The following is a 25,774-nucleotide window of genomic DNA, read 5'->3' as shown; positions in this document are numbered from 1 at the left end:
TGACAAAAAAAGTTTTTAAATGAGCAAGCTGCAAAGGAGATGCATAACTATGGGCAATATTTATTTACATTTTCAATTTATATACCTGATCTAAATAGTTGCGGATAATTAATCATTTGCTTAATTGAGGTTTTCAAATAATTTAATCCTATTGTAATTTCTCGCAGTTGTTATCCTGCACATATTGATAAATGGGCTTAAGTTCATAACAACAACTTTCATTTATAATGTAGAAAATTAGAAGAGAGATGCACGGATGCCAAGCATATGAAAGAGAAATTAGGAGTGGTGACCAAAAGCTTGGTTAAAGAGGTGAGTTTTAAGGAGGGTCTTAAAGCAGAAGAAGGATGTAAAGAGGAAGAGGGATTTAGTGAAGGAATTCCAGAGAGTGGGACCATGGCAACTGAACGCATGGCCGCCAATGATAAGGTAGAAGGAGAGGTGAATGAATTAGAGGCTGGACTCGAAGTAACAGAGAATTTGGGGGGGGGGGTGTTTCTAGGGCTGGAGAAGGATACAAAATTAGTGAGGGGTAATGCCATGAAGAACTTTAACACAAGGATGAGAATTTAAAATTTGAGGCATTATGGGATCGGAGGCCAAGTGGGATCGATGCAGATATAGACAGAAGAGTTTTGGATGAACTGAAATTTAGGGAGGATGGGAGGCCGGCCGGCCAGGAGTGCTTTAGAGTAATTGAGTTTCAAAATGACAAAGGCATGAATGAGGATTTCAGTAGCAGATGTCTCTCGTGAAAGTAGGTAGTCTTTGTGATGCAGAGGATATGAGGTTGGATGCTCAGCTTGGGTTTGAAGAGCATCCTGAAGTTGTGTACAGTCTGGTTTAGCTGAGACAGTTGCTGAGGAGAAAGATGGAGACAATGCATTGGTATGGTGTTTGTGGGGGATCAATGACAATGGCTTTGGTCTTTACAGTATTTTAACTAGAAGCAATTTAGGTTCATCCAAGATTGGATATCAAACAAGCTGTCTGACAGCACGGAGGTGGTGTCGGCATAAGTCTAGAAGTTGACACCAGGTATCTGGATAATATCATCAAAGAGCAACATGTACATAAAGAGGAGGAGGCTAGATCCTTGGAAACTCCAGAAGTGACAGTGCAGGTGAGGGTAGAGAAGCCATTGCTAGAGGTGCTTTGGCTATGATCAGATTGAAAAGAATGGAGCTACATAAGGGCAGTCCAGTAGATCTGGACAACAGCGGAGAGGTATCGGAAGAGGATGGTGTGATTGGTGGTGCTGAAGGCTTCAGAGAGGTTGAGGAGAGCAAGAAAGGATAATGCATCATGATCATTGCTGCAGTGTCATTCTTGACTGTGGTTAGAGCCATTTTGATACTGTGGAAAAGGTAGAACCCTCAGTGGGAGGATTAAAACAGAGAACTGTGCAGAAATGGGTACAGAGCTAGAAAGTGACGGAGGAGAGGTTGGAAATGGGTGATAGTTAGCAAGGACAGAGAGTTTAATGGCTTTTTTTGAGGATGAGGGGTGATGAAAGCAGCTTAGAAATGGAAGGGGGAGTGCCTGATGAAAAGTAACCATTTAAAATTTTAGCTAGCATGGAGGCAAGAAGAGAAATCAGGTGGTCAGTACTTTAGTGAGAATGAGGGAGAAAGAAGTGGGTCTCGTGGATGAGAGAAACTTGGATAGTGAGGTTGGAAGACGCAAAAGAAATACGTAATATGAGGGTTCAGGGCTAGTGATCGGTTTCGGCAGAGGAGAACAAGGTCTAGTAGAGCCAGATCTGACAATGGATGGCTAAGCTAACTGTGTGCCAGGTGCACTTAAGTTTTCACTCCTTGGACTTGAGGGATCAAAGGTGGGGTATGTACAACAGGAATGGGCAACTATGAAAAGTTTTGCTGAGGACCAAGGCATCAAAACTAGTGATGACTGAGGAATTGCACAAATCAACAACTGCAGAGGTACCTCGGCAAAAGGAGGGTCAAAGACCAGACAGTTGGGAGTTTGCAAGTGCGTTTGTTAGAGAAATGGAGGAGAGGTTTTTTTCCAAGTGAATGATGCAGAAGAAAATAGAAAATGCAGGGACTTTGTCTCTTCCAAGACATTTTTACAAAGTGCACACATACTTCTGTCTGCCACTTTTACCTTGCACTCACCCCATCCCAATTTCCGGACATGGTTATTTAAATAATAGGGGGTGGCCAACCACACCGGTAGCGCTGCACAGAGCTACCTCCCCTGCCCAAGCCCTGAACTCACAGCTTTCTCTAGTTTCTCTCCTATCTCCCATCATGCCCTCTCCGAGCTCATCTTGTTCATGAGACCCACCTCCTGCTCCCTCGACCCTTTTCCCACCAAACTGCTGACCACCCAACTTCCCTTCCTGTCCCCCATGTTAACTGATATTGTTAATGGTTCCCTCTCCTCTTTAAATCTGCCATCATCACCTCTTTCTCTGGAGTCCCTCAAGGATCTATCCTTGCATCCTCTATTTCTCATCTACATGCTGCCCCTCGGTGACATCATCCGCAAACACAGTGTCAGGTTCCACATGCACTTGACGAAACTCAGCTTTACCTCACCACCACCTCTCTCGACCCCTCCACTGTATCTGATTTGTCACACTTCTTGTCCGACATCCAGTACTGGATGAGCAGAAATTTCCTCCAACTAAATATTGGGAAGACCAAAGATATTGTTTTCTGTCCCTGCCACAAACTCCATTCCCTAATCACTGACTCCATCCCACTCCCTGCCAACACTCTGAGACTGAACCAGAGTGTTTACAACCCTAGTGTTGTATTTGACCCCAAGATGAGCTTCTGACCACATATCTGCTCCATCACCTAGACCGCCTACTTCCACCTCCATAACATCGCCAGATTCCGCCACTGCCTCAGCTCATCTGCTGCTGAAACCTAATCCTTGCCTTTGTTACCTCTAAACTTGATTTTCCATTGTGCTCCTGGCCGGCCTCGCACCTTGCACCCTCTGTAAACTTGAGATCATCCAAAACTCTGCTGCCCGTATCCTAACTTGCAGCAAGTCTCGTACACCCATCACCCCTGTGCTCAATGACCTACATTGGCTCCTGGTCCAGCAATGCCTCAATTTTAAAATTCTCATCCTTGTTTTCAAATACCTCCATGGCCTCCGCCCCTCCTAGCTCTGTAACCTTCTCCAGCCCTACAACCCTTTGAGATATCTGCACTCCTCTAATTCTGGCCTCTTTCACATTCCTGATTTTAATCACTCCACCATTGGCGATCGTGCTTTCAGCTGCTAAGGCCCTAAGCTCTGGAATTTCCTCTCTAAACCTCTCTGCCTCTCTAGCTCTCTCTTCTCCTTTAAGACACTACTTAAAACCTACCTCTTTGACCAAGCTGTCCTAATATCTCCTTATTTGGCTTGGTGTCAAATTTTGTTTGATAGTACTCCTGTGAAGCACCTTGGGATGTTTCACTATATTAAAAGGCGTTATATAAATGCAAGTTGTTGTTGTATTGCCACTAGAATTTCAAAGCATCACCCTGCCAGGGACCCAGATTGAGCTAAAAAGATAGGTGAATGTTTTGGCTACTTCTCTTCCTGTGCAGTAATGCTCCTATAGAAACCACTGTAGATTCTTTCTGAATTCACAATTCGCTATTTGCCTTTTCCATTTCAAGTGAATGATGGAACTTACAATTCATCAGACGTAGGCACCTCTGGCCATATCAATGATGTTTTGGACAGAATTCCCAGTTAAACCTGGGAATGTCCCGAGAGAGCCGGAATAATATAATGGAAAAAGCTAGATGAAGCAGCTTCCCCCAAGAAAGTAATTTGCTGGGTAGTGAAAAAGGGGCAGGTCCAGGTTCCACCCGAAATTCCAACCCACCCCTTCAGAATTGTGATCAAATTGCACAATTTCCAACATGCAATTTTTTGACTAAATTTTTCAGGCAATATAGTTAGCTCTTGCCTTATTGTTTTCTTATCATTTATTATTGATATGGGTATTTTAATTTTTTCAGGATCTTTATTAATTCACTAAAATCACTCATAAAATCTTCACTTGAAAATTGCACTTGTGCAGCTTACAGCACAGACCTCTGCACAGTCACCATATGAGGAAAAATACCCTATACTACACTAGTGAGACTACTTTCGCTTTCCTTGCATTGTCTAATTTTATTCATAGTTGGCATTAGAACAACATTTTGGTGGATATTAAAAGAAAACATAATAAGGTTTGCACTATAAAAACTGGAATTATTTAAATGTGGTATGAACCACTTTGTGCTGCCTAATCTTCAACTTTGTAAATTCTATTTATTCAATCCAGTGTCTTTATTCCCAGCTGGGAATATCTATGTAGTGAAACGTTTCTAGTTTGTGAACCTCTTACTAAATTTAGCTTTTGCTAAGTCATTAATGTTATTTTTGACCTCATTAAGATTTTCTGTACATGGCCCTGAACAAATTTATGCTAGCACAGTTTGAACCAATGTGTTATGCTCCCTATACAGTACTTGTGTTTCTTTTTAAGAAATACATTTTCTTGCGAAGAAAGGTGCACAACAGGGTCCAATTTTACTCACCTCATCTACTTTTCAAATTAAGAAGAATGTTAGATTAAAGTAAATAGGATAATTTGATTTTTTGAGGTAAGGTCAAGCTCGTTACAAAGCACCCACCCTGCCTACCACTTGTTTCTCTGTCTGACATGGTGCTTTTTACAGCTTTTTATATTTCTATGTATATTTATACCTGTCACTGTATGGTTGAAAGCCAATGCTGTTTCCTCTGGTCATAGAACTAAGGTTGTGGCAAAAAAACATATTTTAATGAATTTCAGAGTAGGCGAAGGTGACTTGATTCAGTCGTTGCACAAGCTGTGAATATCTTCAAAGTATTTTTTTCCACACTTGGCATGTCAAATGTTTATTTATGAATGGGGGTTGAACTTCATTCAAGGAATGAGAAAGGTATACATTTGCAACATAATTTAACATGTTTGGTTCTTATTTGGCACTGGAGTAAAATGTCAATGGTCTTTGCTGGTGAGATTGTGCTGAACATGGGGGCTACTCTGTGAACAGGTCCATAGCTAAGCTCAAAACTGGAATATAAATCCAAGTGAATTAGAAATTAATTTCTATTGGTTTTTATTTATTTCAATGATTTGGATTTATAGAGGATTGTTCCTAGATAAAATTTAGATCACACATGTACAGTGGAACATTTTATCAGCTTTTATCTGTTCTTTGCACACATGATGCAGTTTTCACAGTAATACAGCAAAAATGTGGCCTTGTTTCTGGCATTGGTTGTGGGTTTATGGAATGTGACTAATGATTTATTTTATCTTTACATAGCTTTCTAGTGAGGTGACGAGATCCTTGCACTAACAGCTTCCATATTAACCTTTTATTCCTGTATTGGTCTCGCTAGACGTGCTCCTATCTAGTTATCCAGCCAGCTAAACACTCATTCAAATAATTCCTCCGAGAAGCAGGTTGCTGTTTTGAAGCATTACTTGAACAAATTTGTGAAACTGTAAACAAAGACAAAGTATGTTTTGTACATAGAACTAAGTACTATACATTAGATATTACATAAAATATAAACATGTTTATGACAACAGAATAGACTAATTGTATAACTAAATAGCACTGGAGCTAAACCTCGGTAGCTAACAGCTAATAACTTCTTATAGACAAAGCTTTGTCAAAATACTACACTGACAAGGTTGTTATCATGTTACTAAACAAGGATACTCACAGACATTGCATCTTGCCTAGCGTATGAGAAGGGATGCAACAGGATTGAGAATCCCTCATGTGAGCTTCTTCATAACTCAGCAGGTTCTTCCTGGAATACTACTTCTGGGTCAAACAGGAAGGTCAAATAACATACTGCTATATACTAACACTGCTATACACTAACTACCACTAGAGGGTGCTATCTGCATGTAATAAGTCCAGAACAATTCCTGTGTGTGTATAGATAACAGAAATACAGTGGATGTAGTCTACATGGATTTTCAGAAGATGCGTGATAAATAGTCTCACAAGAGACTTTAGAAAAATTCAGGTGTACTGTAGAAAAAGAAATGTAGCAGAATGGATAGAAAGCTGGTTAATAAACAGGAAACAATGTGATCGGGTAATTGGATTGACAAAGCATTGGAGGTGGTGTACCTGAGAGGTCAGTGTTTTGTTCTCCGTATATTCAACTGATTTGGATTTGGGCATAGGAACATAATCGCAAAACGTGGTGAGAACAGAGAAGTAGGAGATGTGGCAGTGAGGAGCAGTGAGTGACCCTCTCTGGAGAGGCAGGTCCATTATTATAATATGTAAATGAGGCTCTGTTCCTGATATTTTGACAGCCATTTAAATTTAACGCTGGCTGGCCAGGTTTCCCTGGGCTTGGGAAACTCAGCAGTTAAAGGGGGGGGGAGGCGGATGCTGCCAGATCCAGCAGTTAAGTGCTTTTTACAGCACTGCTTGTGGGCCAGGAGGAGATGGAGTGCGCCCCCTGAACCCTCAAGCAAACCTTCTGCCACAATCAGCCGACCCTCTCCCTCCAAAACCGAGATATTTCCCGGTCCTGTCTCCATCCCGATTGCTGGTCCAACTCCTCAGTCTCCGGCTGCGGCCTTCTACTGCTGGTTTTCCTCCCTGGCAGCCAGCCAGCCTATCAATCTGGCCAGTTGCCGGGCGGGAAACGGAGTAAAATAACATTTGGCAGGACCGCCACGTTCCTGGAATTTCCGGGTTCCCCTCCCCTCACCCTCCCGCAGTCATGCTCTCCTGCTCCCTCCCCGCCTCCCCATTGTTGTTGGGACCCTGGAGTTTCAATGTTTCCTGAAAGTGTGATGCATAAAAAATAACATTATTTAAATACCAATTAAAATTAAATGTAAAATACCATATGGATTTTATCAATAGGGACATAGAGTACAACAGTGAAAATGTTATGATGGAGATGCAAAAGAAAGCGCAGCGTATGAGAAGCCCAGGGTTTCCTTGTGAGACCCAACAAAGCACTCCTGCTCCTCGTGGCCCACAAGGAAAATTTCAAAAAATTAATAATTAACAGTTACTTGGGCATCTTCTGGCCATGATCCTGCCTGCCTTCAGCTTTCACTAACGGCTCTGACACTAGGGGGTCGATTTTCAGTGTGCCGTGAGGCAGGCTTTAGGGCGTGCAGGGGGCGAAAATCCCGAATTCGGGGGTCCCGACACCATCCTGTCCAAAACCCGCCTCCACGTAAGTTTCACAGGAGGCGGGTACCCGCCCCGCACTGGGACCCGCCGACCCGAGACGGGAAGGGATTAGTGCCAATTAACTGCCTGTTAACAGGTAGTTAACGGGCAGTTTTTAGCCTAATCCCTATTTTGAGGGGTGTCGTGTGGGATTCCCGACGGCTCCAAACCACGCCAGGTTAGAGCAGGCGGGCCGTTGGGTTGAAGGACTTGGAGGGGTCGTGATGTCGGTGTTCAGGTGAGTGATGGGTGCAAAGGTAAGTGTGTTTGGTGTGTCTAAAGTGTGTAAAGAAGTTTAAATTACCTGTACTTACCTTAACAGCCTTTCTTCCTCTAGGTTTCGGGAGTCCCTCATCTAACCAGCACTGAAAGCAAACTGGCTGCGAGCTGTCAAAAGTGACAGCCTTCAGCTTTAATTGCCGGTGAGAGTTCTAACTGAGTCTGTGTAGAAGTCAGACTGTCAGTGTTTGACAGCTTCAAACAGCTGTGAAACACTGATATTTCATCTGTCAAGACCTCTTGACAGATGAAATTTCAGTCTGTGACGTCACCTGTTGCCAGGTGGCCCTTAATTGGCCTGCTGGACGGGCTCAACAAGGTCAATCAACGGAAAATCGTGTGGATTGGCCGGACGTCGATGTAGGCGGGACTAAAACCCGAAAGTTGTAGTCCCGCCTCCTTCCCGACTGCTGAAAGAAAATTGACCCCTAGATGTCACTGCCACGATTAGCAGTTAAAATTGCACCGTGGTCCAAATGATAGCATAGGACCCCAACATATAAATATTAATGGGGCCCCCACCTACCTGCGGTGGGCGCTGTGACGCTGTCAAAAACCCAGCAATTAAATTGATGACAGATATGAACAAGTTGGGAATACAGCGGGAAGCGCTCGCCTGTCGTTTTCACCACATGCCTGCCTCATTCTCGCTGGACAAATTCTATGTAGTTCCCAAAATATCCGTCGGTGATAAACCATTTAATCCCTTTTTTATGGTCCAGATTTTGACCTAGATCTCAACGGTGAAACAACAGTGTTAGAATAGAGTCCAGCAATGCCTCGATTTTAAAATTCCCATCCTTTTTTTCAAATCCCTCAATGGGCTCACCCCTCCCTATCTCTGGAACCTCCTACAGCCCTACAGCTCTCCAAGATCTCTGCATTCCTCCTAAACTGCCTCTTGCACATCTCCATTTTTCATTGCCCTACCATTGGCGACCATGCCTTCAGCTGCCAAGGCCCTAAGCCCTGGAATTCCCTCCCTAAATATCTCCGCCTCTCTATTTCTCTCTCCTCCTTTAAGACACTCCTTAAAATCGACCTCTTTGGCCAAACATTTGGCCACCTGTCCTAATGTCTCCTTAATGTGGCTCGGTGTCAAATTTTGTTTGATAACATAAGAACATAAGAAAATGGAGCAGATAAAGATTCCAAAGATTCACGACCCTCTGAGAGAAGAAATTCCTCCTCATCTCCGTCTTAAATGGGTGACCCCTTATTCTGTGACTATTCCCCCTCGTTCTAGATTCCCCCATGAAGGGAAACAACCTCTCAGCATTTACCCTGTCCAACCCCCTCAGAATCTTATATGTTTCAATAAGATCACCTCTCATTCTTCTAAACTCCAGTAAGTATAGGCCCAACCTGCTCAACCTTTCCTCATAAGACAACCCTTCCATACCAGGAATCAACCTAGTGAACCTTCTCTGAACTGCCTCCAATACAAGTATATCCCTCCTTAAATAAGGGGACCAAAACTGTATGCAGTACTCTAGGTGTGGTCTCACCAGCGTCCTGTACAGTTGTAGCAAGGCTTCCCTACTTTTATGCTCTATCCCCCTTGAAATAAAGGCCAACATTCCATTTGCTCTACTAATTACTTGCTGCACCTGCATGTTAACTTTTTGTGTTTCATGTATGAGGACATCCAAATCTCTCTGTACCGCCGCATTCTGTAGTCTTTCTCCATTTAAATAATATTTTTCTTTTCTATTCTTCCTCCCAAAGTGGATAACTTCACATTTTCCCACATTATACTCCATCTGTCAAATTCTTGCCCACTCACTTAACCTATCTATATCCCTTTGTAGACTCTGTGGGGGCGATTTTGCCAGCGCTCAGGGGTTGGGTTTGGAGGTGGGACTGCTGACAAAATCAAAAAGATTGGCAGCGGGTCCCAAACCCACTTCCAACCCATCTCCAATCAATCTTCCCAGGAGTCGGTTCCCCGATTTGCACAGAGACCCGACTCCTAGCGGTGGGAAGAGGATTATAGCCACTTAACTGCTTGTTAACAGGTAGTTAATAGGCAGTTAACAGGCTTTTTCCAATATTGATACTTCTACTGCGGGCTTCACGGCGTCTGGAAACCCCACCAGGGTAAATGTGGTTTGCTGTGGGTCTACTGTAACGTTTGTGTATTGATGACAACTGCAGAAGTGGTGTGAAGGATCCAATGGGACACGGGTTGCAGAGATAAGAAAATGTTGGGAAAGTCATTTTTAATGTGTTTAGAATTTTCTGTATGTGACATGCTTTGAAGTGTTTGTGTAGTCCCATCTCATTGGGAGAACCTCTCTCACTAGTGACAGATCGCTTCTGTAACCTCACCTGCAGCTGCCATCTGTTTTAGCCTAAGGAGAGAGTCACTGGAGAGCCTGGGTGCAAGGGCTCACCTTTGTACAGTGAGTGTTAGTGTTTGCAGCACCTCAATGCTGTCAAACACTGAAAAAATCATGTCAAAAAGAAATGGGTGGCCCCTTTAAGAAAACTGGCAGATGACATGTCATCAACTGAGGTCATCTAACACCGACTTTCTCTTAACTGGCCAACAAGCCCGCAGGGCGGGCTTAACAAGGCCAATTGATGCAAAATAGTATCTGTGCGTCGGACATCGCTGGAGGTGTGACTAGAACCCGAAAGGCAGCAGTCCCGCCCCCAATGCGCCTCTTCAGGTAAGATCCCAGCCTTTATGTCCTCCTCACAACTTGCTTTCCCACCTATCTTTGTATCGTCCGCAAATTTGCCTACAATACACTATCTTCCTTCATCCAACTCATTAATATAGATTGAAAATAATTGGGGCCCCAGCACTGATCCCTGTGGCACCCCACTAGTTACAGATTGCCATCCTGAAAATTACCCATTTATCCCGACTCTCTATTTTCTGTGAGTTAGCCAATCCTCTATCCAATCTAATATATTACCCCCAACACCATGAGCTCTTATCTTATGCAGTAACCTTTATTGTGGCACCTTGTCGAATGCCTTTTGGAAATCCAAATACACTACATCTACTGGTTTCCCTTTATTCACCTTGCTCGTTACCTCCTCAAAGAACTCTTAATAGATTTGTCAATCACGATTTCCCTTTTTATAAAACCATGTTGATTCTGTTTGATTGTATTATGATTTTCTAAATGTCCTGCTATTACTTCCTTAATAATGGATTCGAGCATTTTGCCAATGACAGATGTTAGGCTAACTGGCCTATAGTTTCTTGCTTTCTGTCTCCCTCCTTTTTTGGATAAGGGCATTACATTTGCAGTTTTCCAATCCGCTGGGACTTTTCCAGAGTTAAGGGAATTTTGGAAGGTTACAACTAATGCATCCACTATCTCTGTAGCCACTTCTTTTAAGACCCTAGGATGCAGGCCATCAGGTCCAGGGGACTTATCAGCCTTTAGACCCATAAGTTTGCCTAGCACTTTTTCTCTAGTGATAGTGATTGTTTTAAGTTCCTCCCTCCCTTTTGCCCCTTGATTTTCTACTATTACTGGGATGTTTTTCGTGTCCTCTACTGTGAAGACAGGTACAAAATATTTGTTCAATGCCTCTGCCATTTCCTTGTTTCCCATTACTATTTCCCCAGTTTCGTCCTCTAAGGGACCAATGTTTACTTTAACTACTCTCTTTTTATATACTTGTAGAAGCTCTTACTGTCAGTTTTTATATTTCTTGCTAGTTTACTCTCATAAGCTATTTTCTCTCTCTTATTATTCTGGTTATCATTTGCTGGTTTCTAAAATGTTCCCAATCTTCCAGCCTACCACTAATCTTTGCAACATTGTATGCCTTTTCTTTCAATTTGATACCATCCTTAACTTCCTTGGTTAGCCATGGTTGGTTCATCCTTCTCTTCGAGTCTTTCTTTCTCACTGAAATATATCTTTGCTGAGAGTCATGAAATATCTCTTTAAATGTCTGCCATTGCTTATCTACTGTCTTGCCTTCTAATCTAGTTTCCCAATCCACTTTAGCCAACTCTCTCCTCATATCTTTGTAATTGCCATTATTTAAGTTTAACACTCTAGTTTCAGACCCAAGTTTCTCACCTTCAAACTGAATGTGGAATTCTATCATATTATGATCACTATTCCCTAGAGGATCCTTTACTATAAGATCATTAATTAATCCTGTTTCATGACACATTACCAGATCTACAATAGCCTGTTCCCTGGTCAGTTCCACAGCGTATTGTTCCAAGATACTGTCCCGAATACACTCTATGAACTCGTCCTCAGGCTGCTTTTGCCAATTTGATTTGTCCAATCTATATGAAGATTAAGATCGCCCACTATTATTGCAGTACCTTTTTTAAAAGCCCCCATTATTCCATTGATTTATACTCTGTCCTATAGTGTGGCTACTGTTCGGGGGCCTATAGACTACCCCCACAAGTGCCTTCTTTCCCTTACTATTTCTTACCTCCACCCAAATTGATTCTACATCTGGAACCTCTGAGCCAAGATCATTTCTCACTATTGTACTGATCGCTTCCTTTATTAACAGAGGTACCCCACCTCCTTTTCCTTTCTGTCTATCTTTCCAAAATGTAAAATACCCTTGAATATTCAGTTCCCAGCCTTGGTCACATTGCAACCACATCTCTGTGATGGCTATTAGATCATACCCATTTATTTCTATTTGTGCCGGCAATTCATCAATCTTGTTATGAATGCTGCGTGCATTCAGATAAAGAGCTTTATTTTGTCTTTTTATCATTTTTCCCTACTCTCACCTTATTTACTGGTGCACTCTTATGTTTGTACGCTCTGTCCCTTCCTGTCACACTGTGGTTTTCATTGCCCATATCGCTACCCTGCACTATTGCCCTGTCCTTTCTCTATAACTTTCTAAATTTCTCCTCACTTGAACTTTCCCCTCCACTATTTAGTTTAAAGCCCTATCTATAGCCCTAGTTATTCGATTCGCCAGGATACTGGATCCCAGCATGGTTCAAGTGAAGGCCGTCCCAACAGAACAGCTCCTTCTTTCCCCAGTACTGGTGTCAGTGCCCCATGAATCGAAACCCATTTCTCCCACACCAATCCTTCAGCCACGCATTCAACTCTCTGATCTTATTGACCCTATGCCAATTTGCTCGTGGCTCAGGTAGTAATTCAGAGATTATTACCTTTGTGGTTCTGCTTTTTAATTTAGACCCTAGCTGCTCATACTCCGTCAGCAGAACCTCTTTCTTAGTCTTACCTATGTCGTTGGTTCCTACGTGGACCATGACAACTGGATCCTTCCCCTCCCACTCCCAAGTCCCTCTCCAGCCCCGAGGAGATGTCCTTAACTCTGGCACCGGGCAGGCAACATAGCCTTTGGGACTCACGCTCTCGGCTGCAGAGAACAGTATCTATTCCCCTAACTATACTGTCTCCTACCCCTATGACATTCCTTTTACACCCCTTACTTGAATGGCCGCCTGTACCACGGTGCCGTGGTCAGTTTGCTCATTCTCCCTGCAGTCCCTGCTCTCATCCACACAGGTTGCAAGAACCTCCTAACTGTTGGACAAGTGCAGGGCTGAGACTCCTCCATTGCTACCTCCTGGATCCCCATACCTGCCTCACTTGCAGTCAAACACCCCTGCCCCTGACCACGGGCCAAATCTGAAGTATTTAACCTCAGGGATGTGACTGCCTCCTGGAACAAAGTGTCCATGTAACTTTCTCCCTCCCTGATGTATCGCAATGTCTGCAGCTCGGACTCCAGCTCATCAACTCTGAGCCAAAGTTCCTCGAGCTGCAGACACTCACTGCAGATGTGGTCGTTGTGGATCACACTGGTGTCCACCAGCTCCCACATGCTACAGCTGCAACACATTGCCTGCCTTGCCATTTCTATTGTATTTTATTTAATTAATTATATCAATATCAATTAATTGTCTATTTATAGTTTTTACTCTAGGTAAACAAGGTTATAACCTTGTTCAATTTATTACATTTATTAAAATAAGTTTAGTTACTTATAAATTTAGTTATACGCTACAGGTCTTTACTGTAACTTAGCCCTCAGTCCTAAGAGAAAAGAAATACTCCCCACCAATCACCTACCTGTTACATAGAAACATAGAAGATAGGCGCAGGAGTAGGCCATTCGTCCCCTCGAGCCTGCTCCGCCATTCAATGAGATCATAGCTGATCATCCAAACTCAGTACCCTGTCCCTGCCTTCTCCCCATATTCCTTGATCCCTTTAGCCTTAAGAAATATATCTAACTCCTTCTTGAATATATTTAATGCATTGGCCTTCTGTGGTAGAGAATTCCACAGGTTCACCACACTCTGGGTGAAGAAATTCCTCCTCATCTCTGTCCTAAATGGCTTACCCCTTATCTTTAGACTGTGACCCCTGATTCTGGACTCCCCCCGCCATCGGGAACATCCTTCCTGCATCCAGTCTGTCTAGTCCTGTTAGAATTTCATAAGTTTCAATGAGATCCCCTCTTATTCTTCTAAACTCCAGCGAGTATAAGCCCAATCGACCCAATCTCTCCTCATATGTCATTCCTGCCGTCCCAGGTATCAGTCTGGAGAATCTTCGCTGCACTCCCTCCATGGCAAGAACATCCTTCCTCACACTGTTTACCTGTGATGTCACACTTTGATTTTTTTTGTTATTGAACTGGCCCCTCGCTGCTCCTACCCTGCTGGCTCTGCTCTCAGGCCTCCTCTCGCCACGTTCTTTATTCTGCTCCCGCTGCTGCTCCGATTCCACCCTGGTCCACTGGCTCTGCTCCTGTGAAGTGCCTTGAGACATTTTACTATGTTAAAGGTGCTAGATAAATACACGTTGTTGTTGTTGTTAAAGGCAGTAGCCTCAGTTTGGACTCTGTGCCAAGTAAATCTGACCTCGCTGCATTATATTAAGAACATAAGAAATAGGAGCAGGAGTAGGCCATACGGCCCCTCAGGCGTGCTCCACCATTCAATAGGATCATGGCTGATCTGAATCTAGACTCACGTCCACTTCCGTGCCCTCTCACCGTAACCCCTAATTCCCTTATCTGCTAGGAAAATGCTGAGCCAAAGAAATTATAGGGGAAAACACAGGTTTTGTGGTGGGTGTCATGTCAGATCTCTTGATGATTGTCAACACCTGTCTTTTCATTAGAAATTCACACTGAGCGGACTAAAATCCACTTTAAGGATGACTGGAGCTGTGCAGCTTTCTGGAGCTTTGGCTCTTCACAATGGTGCCGCATTCACTGCCAATTTGAATTCACTGTGCAAGGCTGTCCCCTCTCGGTAAATTCAGCCAGTTAATATGGGAGGTGGATTCCACTGCATTTCTTCCAAGAATATCTACAGGAGGTCTGCTTACTAATGGAATTGTTTGAAAATCTCAGATAAATAATGCTCAGTGTCTCCTTAATGCTCCAAAGCATCAATCATTTAAAGTACTATTACATATCGAAGTGCTTATTTAAGCAGTGATCTAAAGTTTATCTTTGTAATCCTGGACATCTTACATTATTCAGATCAAGAACAAACCTGGGCATTGTAGTATGTGTGGAGATACCCATCTATTGCTTTCAGTGTGCACACAGTTATTACTTTGCATTAAACAGAGTAATCAGGAAAAGCTTTCCAGTTAAGTTACTTGACCAGTAATCCAGAGGCCTGGATTAATGCTCCGGAGATGTGAGTTCAAATCCCACCGCGACAGCTGGGGAAATTAAATTCAGTTTATTAAATAAAAAAATTAAATTTAAAAAAAAGCTAGTGACCATGAAACTTCTGGATTGTCGTAAAAGCCCATCTCGTTCACTAATGTTCTTTAGGGAAGGAAATATGCCGCCCTTAACCGGTCTGGCCTATATGTGACTCCAGGCCTATAGCAATGTGGTTGACTCTTAACTACCCTCTGAAATGGCCTAGCAAGCCACTCAGTTACATCAAACTGCTACAAAAAATGAAGGCCTAGAAATTGGGCCACTTATCGCCAGCCATTTGTGCCGCTGTCCCAGCAAAAAATGGCAGCTGCCACTCTAGCGCGCTTCTCTGGCACGGGACCCGATAGCAGCGCTGGCCCTGGACATGTAAATGAAGAGAGGGTGATGCCAACTTAATGTCACACCAGCAAATTTCGACCTTAGTGCTGGGTTCAGCGCTGGCTCCTAAGTTCGTTCTGAAAACGGAGCGTTAAGCAGACTGACAGACGCTGACAGTACCTCTTCAAGGGACACATACATCTTTCAGGTAAATTTGCATTTAAGCTTTTGGACTGGATTTTTAAAATTTTATTGAAGTAGTGGCTTGCTGCAATGCGTGTTTAAAACATTTTAAGAGTGCAGGGAGTGCTGCTGGATGCTTGCAAGGCCTCGGATGGTAAAGGAAGGCATCTGAGGAGACAGAAAATGCTGGAAATACTCAGCAGATCAGGCAGGATCCATGGAGAGAGAAACAGAGTTCACATCTCAAGTTGAGATGCTACCTGACTTGCTGAGTATTTTCAGTATTTTCTGCTTTTAGTTCAGATTTACAGCTTCCGCTCGCAGAGGGAAGAGGAAGACACAGAAGAGGAGAAAGCAAAAGGAAGGATACGACCCAGAGAGTACCTTTTCTGGCCTGGATACCTGGGATGGAATGATCCACTTGCGGTACCAGTGACCACAACCACAATTCCCCATTCGACATTTGTCCAACACCTTGGCCAGAATTTTCTGGGGTGGTAGTGGACCGGGTGGGTGGAAAAGTTGTTATTTTTGACAGCAGGTTGGAAACCTTTCCCCCCAGGTACATCTCTCATCATGTAGCTGACCCAACCGGCAGTGGTGGGGGACCCAACTGAGATGATTATCAGGTTGTTTACAGGCACTTAAGCATCTTTTTTCACTTACTTTTTTAATTTCCCTGCATGGCCAAGGGATGCACGCAGCTCGGGGACCACGTCTGCGAACCTAAGGTGGGAGTTCCGTGGCCAATGCTCCAGCTGATTACTTAATAGCATGAAATGTATCGTAAAAGCTCCCACCTGACAGATGATCACATTCCTCAGGCAGAAGCTGTTGCTCAGTCTATTTCCAGCACAGATTTTGCAGGCTGCTAGTGTTTCCAGCTATGTCTCCATCCAGTGTCACCTCATTGGAAGAACTCTCTCACCATTGACAGAATGCTTCTGTCATCTGTACTTTACCGGCCATCTATTCCATCAACATGAGTGGCGTTTATACTGTCTCACCTTGGTCCTCAGAATCGGACCACGATGAGCCCCAACACCAGCAGCAGCACCAACATCACCGCCAACCTTCTCCGCAATCACCTGATGCTGCACAGGACAGAGGGCATCAGCACCCGAGCACCTTACTGCCCAGGAGGCCAGGGATGGCCTCATCATGGCCAGATTTAGTTAACTTTACGCTGTACACCCATATGGCTGCCATGATGCGCCAGGTTGGCACTGCCCCAAACCAACACCATAAAGCATCCCTCGAATGCCCAAGCCATTCTTTTCACACACATCACCATTGCGGAGGGTACCGTTATGTCTCGCCATTCACTGCAACTCACGAAGCCACTTCCAAAGGTGCATGCAAATCTGTCCAAGACCAGAAAGTGTTGAAAATAAAGTTTTATGTTTGACACCACATTAACAGAAACTTTACATAAACATTGGATAAAACACCCAAGTAGCTACTCTTGTGTGTTGTTAGTTGGTATGATTGCACTAGGGTGAGTGTGAGGGGTGGCTAGTGAGATGGGGATGTGATAATGTAGATAGAAAGAGAGCGATGGGTGGAGGTACAAGGTATGTTGGTGTGAGTAAGGATGTGCAGAAGTAGGGTAGAGAAGGCAGAGTGACGGGGATGTGATGAATGGCACAGCAGGGTACAGTTGAGTGTGGCTTTGTACTAACGTTTCCTGATCTAACGAGATCATTGAAATGTTTGCAGCACTGCACCCAGGTCCTCCTGAACATATCCCTGCTGTTGACATCCTCTACAATCTGCAACCAGGCTGTCTTAGTCTCCTGGGGAGGTCTCTTCCGCCCATCGGAAGGGAAGAGGACCTCCCTGCATGCTCTGACTCCCTCCATAAGCATATGGAGGGAGTCATCAGAGAACTTGGGTGCAGCCCTCTGCCTCTGTGTAGTCATTGTCAGTGTTTGTAGCACGCCAATGCTGTAGAACACTGACAGCACTATGTTAGATTAAATGTCAAATGTAATGTGGCCATGGTCCCTTTAAAGATCCCGGCTGAAAACTCGTCATGAATGATGTCATCAGACCTGTTCCATCTAATTGGGCCGAGTAACGTGCTGGATGGGCTTAATAGGACCCTTTAATGTAAGTTCATTTTCAACAGCGGGATGGAGCCAGCAACGGAGCGGGGGGGGGGGGTAAAGAAAATACCAGCCCTTACCTTCCCTCTGTTACTGACCATCACAGCGCCCTCTTGACCACAGTGCTGAAATAAAAGCTACCACAAAGCAAACTTTCCAATCCAACTTTATACACCTATCCATCCAATATGACATCAAGAAATCAACTTATCACCCTTATACATTCCTTTAGTGACTGTCTTGTGTGTGCCTTTGCCTATCCTACTGATGTCACACAGTGCTACCCCAGTGGCAGCAGCATGGCTGGTGGAAGGCTGCTGACTTTCAGTGGGGGACACTGCAAATGGCCTTGCTGGTCGATCTTGACGATCTGGTGGCTGGGGGTGTGAAATCGAGTGACGGTGTTTCTTCTTGTTCTTCACTCTCCTCTTCCTCTTCTTTGTCACCCATTGGCTGGGCAGGCTGCATTTATTGGGTGTGTGAAATGAGGAAGGCAAAAGGGTGGAGTTATGGTGAGGGGAGGGTGGGAAAGCCAGAGGTGCATGCCAGAAGGAGGATAATGTATGAGGATACCAGCATCTTGTATTCTTGCAGCCCCGCCGCTGGTCAAGGGCTCAGCCAAGCCCCTGCCATGAATGGCCCGCACCGTCTCCTCCAAGAGGGTGAGGTGAAGCTAGGAATGGGAGGTGTGCCTCGTGTTTGGTACAGATTGTTGGTATGTGAGTGGTGGGGGGTGGGGTCATGCAATGAGCAGTGTGTGAGGCTAGTGGTGCAGTTGGTAGGAGATGACGTTTGAAGATGCATTCACTGACCTTGACCACTTATCTGAGGTCTTGCAGCTTCTTTGGGCACTGGAGCCAGGTGGTGGGGCTGACACTGCTGGCAGAAACGGCCTCGGTGATCTGGTCCCACATCGTTCTTTCTGGAGGGCCTCCTGGCCCCTGTGGGTAGAGGACCTCTCTTTCAGTGTTGACCCCCTGCACAAAGCTGGAGTGCTGCGTGCGAGACCCTGGTGCCACTTCCCTGGCTTGCTGAGTCATTTGTGTTACTGCTGAAGCACTTTTTCCATTTTTTTCGGTGCGGAAGGGAATTCAGCTTTATGAGCTGAAGACTCCCATTTGGGAATTCTTTTTGATTTTTTTTTTTAGAAGGCTGTTGAGCTTTAAGGACTGAAAACTGCCTATTTTTACATGATTTTTATTTTTTTAATTTCAGAAGGCATTTCCCCTTTAATGCTTTCTGAAATGACAGCCTCGCTTTCAGAGCAGGCTGTTCTAGCTGCAATGATGCTTCGGCCACGCTACATTGGGGCCTTCTACCAGGATGAACACCGCTAGGGCGATGTTGCATGGTGAGTTTAGTGCTGGGTAAATGTTAATTTGTTCCCAGCACCAATTTTTCGGTCCTACCAGCACTGGATACCCGCCGACAGTGACACCGGCAGCTAATCTGGGGTTCACGAAATTCTCGGCCGTTAAGAATAAAACCAGACACGACAAAGGCACACCCAGCCCAATCAACCCTGAGGACTTGTGCCAAAATTGGGAGAGCTGTCCCACTGACCAGTCAAGAAGCAGCTCGACATAGTCATACTCACAGAATCGTACCTTTCAACCAACATCCCAGACTTCTCCATCACCATCACCATTCCACCGGCAGAACCGAGATGGCGGCACAGTGGTATACAGTAGGGAGGGGGTGGCCCTCACCATTGATCCGGACCCCATGAAGTCTCATGGCATCAGGTTAAACATGGGCAAGGAAACCTCCTGCTGATTATTACCTACTGCCCTGCCTCAGCTTATGAATCTGTACTCCTCCATGCTGAACACCACTTGGAAGAAGCATTGAGGGTAGCAAGGGCACAGAATGTACTCTGGGTGGGGGACTTCAATGTCCATCACCAAGAGGAGCTCAGTAGCACCACTACTGACCGAGCTGGCCAAGTTCTGAAGGACATAGCTGCCAGACTGAGCCTGCAGCAAGTGGTGAGAGAACCAACTCAAGGGAAAAACCTACTTGACCTCGTGCTCATCAATCTAACTGTCGCAGATGCATCTGTCTAACAGTATTGGTCAGAGTGACCATGGCGCAGTCCTTGTAAAGACAAAGTCCCATCTTCACACTGAAGGCACCCTCTGACATGAATCTTGTCATTCATGTGGAAATGACTTATGTAATAATACTGGGCGGCCTGCTGGTGGCGCTGTCCAGTGAGAGTATAAATACTCGGGCATGGGCCCAGCTTGCTCAGGACATTCTTTAACAGGAACTGGTGAAGGACACAACTAGATCTCCATGTTGAAAAACAGTTGATTAAAGCCTTATTTAATACTCAGAGCAAGTGCCTAGTAGTTTTCTTGCGTCACCCTCCACCATGTTCTATGGCACTACCACCATGCTATATGGGATAGATTCAGAACAGATCTAGCAGCTCAAAACTGGACATCCATGAGGCGCAGTGGGCCATCAGCAGCAGCGGAGTTGTATACACCACAATCTGTAACCTCATGGTCCGGCATATCCCTCAATCTACCATTATCATCAAGCCAGGGGACCAACTCTGGTTCAATGAAGAGTGTAGAAGACCATGCCAAGAGCAGCACCAGGTGTACTTAAAAATGAGGTGCCAACCTGGTGAAGCTACAACACAGGACTACATGCATGCTAAACAGCGGAAGCAGCATGCTATAGACCGAGCTAAGCAATCTCGCAACCAATGGATCAGATCAAAGCTCTGCAGTCCTGCTACATCCAGTCATGAATGATGGTGAACAGTTAAACAACTAATGGGAGGAGGAGGCTCCAAGAACATCCCCATCCTCAATGATGGCAGTGCCCAACACGCGAGTGCAAAAGCCAAGGCTGAAGCGTTCGCAGCCTTCTTCAGCCAGGAGTGCCGAGTGGATGATCTATTTCAGCCTCCTCCTGACGCCCCCACCATCACAGAAGCCAGTCTTCAGCCAATTCGATTCACTCCACGTAATACAGTATCAAGAAATGGCTGAGCACACTGGATACAGCAAAGGCTATGGGCCCCGACAACATCCCGGCTGTAGTGCTGAAGACTTGTGCCTCAACTAGCCACTCCTCTAGCCAAGCTGTTGCAGTACAGCTACAACACTGGCATCTACCCAACAAAATGGAATATTGCTTAGATATGTCGTCCACAAAAAACAGGACAAATCCAATCCGGCCAATTACCGCTCCATCAGCCTACTTTCAATCATCAGCAAAGTGATTGAAGCTGTCATCAACAGTGCTATTAAGTGGCACTTACTCACCAATAACCTGCTCACCGATGCTCAGTTTAAGTTTCGCCAGGACCACTCTGCTCCAGACCTCATTACAGCTTTGGTCCAAACATGGACAAAAGAGCTGAATTTCAGAGGTGAGGTGAAAATGACTGCCCATGATATTAAGGGAGCAGTTGACCAAGCTTGGCATCAAGGAGCCCTAGTAAAATTGAAGTCAATGGGAATCAGGATGATTGTGCAGTGTTCAGTTCCATTCTCAATTCCTCAGGTAATGAAGCAAGCACTCGCTACCCGCATGCATCAAGACCTGGACAACATTCAGGCTTGGGCTGATAAATGTCAAACAACAATCATGCCTCAAAAGTGGCAGGCAATGACCATCTCCAACAAGAGAGAGTCCACTTGACATTCAACAGCATTACCATTGTCGAATCTCCACCATCAAGACACAAAAAGCATACAACAGCAACTTTTACTACATTAAAGGAGCTATGTAAGTACAACATCCCAAGGTGCTTCACAGGAGTGTTATAAGCCAAAAATTTGACACCGAGTCACATAAGGTGAAATTAGGGCAGATGACCAAAGACTTGGTCAAAGAGGTAAGTTTTAAGGTGTGTCTTAAAGGAGGAAAGAGAGGTAGAGAAGCAGAGAGGTTCAGGGAAGGAATTCCAGAGCTTAGGGCCTAAGCATCTGAAGGCATGGCTGTCAATGGTTGAGCGATTAAAATCAGGGATGCTCAAGAGGCCAGAATTAGAGGAGCACTGATATCTCGGGGTGTTGTGGGGCTGGAGGAGATTACAGAGCTAGGGAGGGGACAAAGCCATGGAGGGATTTGAAAACAAGGATGAGAATTTTAAAATCATGGCGTTGCTTAACCGGGAGCCAATGTAGATCAGTGAGCACGGGAGTGATAGGTGAACAGGACTTGGTGCGAATTAGGACACGGGCAGCTTAGTTTTGGATGACCTCAAGTTTACATAGGGCAGAACATGGGAGGCCAGCCAGGAGTGTGTTGGACAAGTCAAGTCTAGAAGTAACAAAGGCATGAATGAGGGTTTCAGCAGCAGATGAGCTGAGGCAGGGGCGGAGACGGGCGATGTTAAGGAGGTGGAAATAGGCAGTATTAGTTATGCCACGGATATGTGATCGGAAGCTCATTTCAGGGTCAAATATGACACCAAAGTTGCAAACAGCCTGGTACAGCCTCAGACAGATGCTAGGGAGGGAGATTAAATCAATGGCTAGGGAACGGAGTTTGTGGCGGGGACCAAAGCCAGTGGCTTTTGTCTTCCCGATATTTAGTTGGAGGAAATTTCTGCTCATCCAGTACTGGATGTCGAATAAGCAGTCCGACAATTTAGAGACCGTGGAAGAGTCAAGAGAAGTGGTGGTGAGGGAGAGCTGGGTGTCGTCAGCCTACAGGTGGAAAGTGATGCTGTGTTTTCAGATGATGTCACTGAGGGGCAGCACGTAGATGACAAATAGGAGAGGGTCAAGGTTGGATCCTTGGGGGACACCAGAGTTAACGATGCGGGAGTGGGAAACAAAGGCATTGCAGGTGATTCTCTGGCTACAATTAGATAGATAAGAATGGAAGCAGGTGAGTGCAGTCACGCCTAGCTGGATGACAATGGAGAAGAGGATAGAGTGGTCAGCCGTGTCAAAGGCTGCAGAAAGGTCGAGAAGGACTAGTTTACCTTTGTCACAGTTACATACCAAACATAGTGGGGAACCAAGTGGCCAATGAAAGTGAGGAACTCTGTGTCAAATATTGTCTGATAATGCTCCTGTGAAGCACCTTGGAATGTTTTACAATGTTAAAGGCACTATATAAATACAAATTGTTGTTGAAAGAAAGACTTGCATTTATTTGGCACCTTTCACGACCAGCAGACATCCCAAAGCAAATGTGAAGTTATCCACTTTGGTAGAAAAAGCAGAAAGGCAGAGTATTTCCTAAATGGTGAAAGATTGGGGAATGCAGATGCTCAAAGGGACCGGGGTGTCCTTTGTTAGATTCGAATTTTTGGAGCAAAACCACACGGAGACGGAACTGCTGACGAAGTAAAAGTTTATTAGTAAATGGCTGGAAGGCCTTGTGCACAAAGGGAGAGAGGGTGATTTCCCCAGAATCAAACCTTTCCTCTCGATGAAATACAATCTACAAGCCTTGATATATCTTTCGATAGGTAACGCCCATAGGTTGCAAAAGTAGGCGTACATATACAAATAGCGTCACTACCGTTACTCCCTTATTGGTTGGCGTGATTAGTCACTCAATGTCGGGAGCCGCCCTGAAGTGTTCTGACATATAACATAACACCTAGTTTCTAGTTTCTGTGAGCAAGGTTGCTTAATTCTTGAGATGATAAACAATGTCAGCTTTTGGTTGCGAGCAGACATTACAAAGGAAGATAAGGTGTTTGAGGCAGAGATAGAAATGGCCGACTCCCTATGAAGTTCAGTTTCCTTTACCTCTCAGAAAGCCAGCTGCATTAAACACTGCTTCTGTAACACTGATAACAACAAAGACGGAGACTAAGAGTAGTAACTATGCTGTGGTCCGCTATTTCTACAGTACTTAGTTAAAGAGGGTTAATATGATGGTCAAGTATCCCATCATGCTTCGCTGCTACCTAAATGCTACATGTACGTTTTATATATATTTCCTAATACATGAAGCTAAACATCCTTTGAATATGATTTCTAGTACTACAGCCCTCCCTACAGCTTTGGTTAATATATTTAAAGACTAGAGGATTCAGGCTTTGATTCACAGGCCCAGTTTTGCAATCCAACACCTTGTACATGAGTCACTGAAAGTGAATGTGCAGGTGCAGCAAGCCATTAGGAAGGCAAGTGGTATGCTGGCCTTCATTACAAGAGGATTTGAGTACAGGAGTAAAAAAGTCTTACTCCAATTATATAGGGCCTTGGTGAGACCACACCTGGAGTACTGTGTACAATTTTGGTCTCCTTACCTAAGGAAGGATATACTTGCCAAAGAGGGAGTGCAACGAAGGTTCACGAGATTGATTCCTAGGATGGCGGGATTGTCGTATGAGAAGAGATTGAGTAAACTAGGCCTGTATTCTCTTGAATTCAGAAGAATGAGAGGGGATCTCATTGAAGCATACAAAATTATTACAAGGCTTGATAGGATGGATGCTGGGAGAATGCTTCCCTTGGCTGGGGGGTCTAGAACCAGGGGCCACAGCCTCAAGATAAAGGGTAGGCCATTCAGGACTGAGATGAGAAAAAATTTCTTCACACAGAGGGTGGTGAATCTTTGGAATTCTCTACCCCAGAGAGCTGTGGAGGCTCAGTCATTGAGTATATTCAAAACAGAAGTCGATAGATTTCTGACTAGTAAGGGCATCAAGGGATATGGATAGGGCCGGTGAATGGAATTGAGGCAAAAGTTCAGCCATCATCTCATTGAATGGCGGAGCAGGCTCGAAGGGCCTAATGGTCTACTCCTGCTCCTATTTCTTATGTTCTTTACAGCCAATGAAGTACTTTTGAATTGCAGTCACTGTTGTAATGTAGGAAACTTGGCAGCCAATTTCCACACAGCAAGCTCCCACAAACAGTAATGTGATAATGACCAGATAATCAGTTTTCAAGATATTGATTGATGGATAAATATTGTCCAGGACACCGGGGATGCCCTGCTCTTCCTTGAAATAGTCCCATGGGATCTTTTACATCCACCTGAGAGAGCAGAGGGCCTCAGTTTAACATCGCATCCGAAAGATGGCACCTAGAATCATAGAATCATAGAAAGTTACAGCACGGAAGGAGGCCATTTCGGCCCATCGTGTCCGCGGCGGCCAACAAAGAGCTATCCAGCCTAATCCCACTTCCCAGCTCTTGGTCTGTAGCCCTGCAGGTTACAGCATCCCAAGTGTACATCCAAGTACTTTTTAAATGTGGTTAGGGTTTCTGCCTCTACCACCCTTTCAGGCAGTGAGTTCCAGACCCCCACAACCCTCTGGGTGAAGAAATTTCCCCTCAAATCTCCTCTAAACCTTCCAACCAATTACTTTAAATCCGTGCCCCCTGGTTTTTGACCCCTCTGCTAAGTGAACTAGGTCCTTTCTATCCACTTTATCTAGGCCGCTCATAATTTTATACACCTCAATAAGGTCTCCCCTCAGCCTCCTCTGTTCCAAGGAAAACAGACCCAGCCTATCCAGTCTTTCCTCATAGCTAATATTCTCTACTCCTGGCAACACCCTTGTAAATCTCCTCTGGACCCTCTCTAGTGCAATCACATCTTTCCTGTAATGTGGTGACCAGAACTGCATGCCGTACTCTAGCTGAGGCCTAACTAGTGTTTTATACAGTTGAAGCATAACCCCCCTGCTCTTGTATTCTATGCCACGGCTAATAAAGGCAAGCATTCCGTATGCCTTCTTAACCACCTTATCTACCTGGCCTGCTACTTTCAGGGATCTGTGGACATGCACTCCAAGGTCCCTTTGTTCCTCTACACTACTCAGTGTCCTATCATTTAAAGTGTATTCCCTTTCCTTATTAGCCCTCCCCAAATGCATTACCTCACACTTCTCCGGATTGAATTCCATTTGCCACTGTTCTGCCCACCTGACCAATTTATTGATACCTTCCTGCAATCTACAGCTTCCTTCTTCAGTATCAACCACACAGCCAATTTTAGTATCATCTGCAAACTTCTTAA

At 44.7% G+C, this 25,774-nt stretch overlaps 1 protein-coding gene across 1 annotated transcript in view; it reads left to right on the top strand.

Moving 5' to 3' along the window:
• Nucleotides 1–25,774, top strand: part of csmd3b (CUB and Sushi multiple domains 3b) — a 1,929,854-nt gene that overhangs the window by 1,624,998 nt on the left and 279,082 nt on the right. The gene's annotated exons all lie outside the window — the stretch shown is intronic.

Source organism: Somniosus microcephalus, chromosome 7, assembly GCF_052327205.1.
Source record: "Somniosus microcephalus isolate GS21.2 chromosome 7, FLI_Smic_1.0, whole genome shotgun sequence".
NCBI lineage: Eukaryota > Metazoa > Chordata > Chondrichthyes > Squaliformes > Somniosidae > Somniosus > Somniosus microcephalus.
This window is presented reverse-complemented; position numbering and strand designations above follow the sequence as displayed.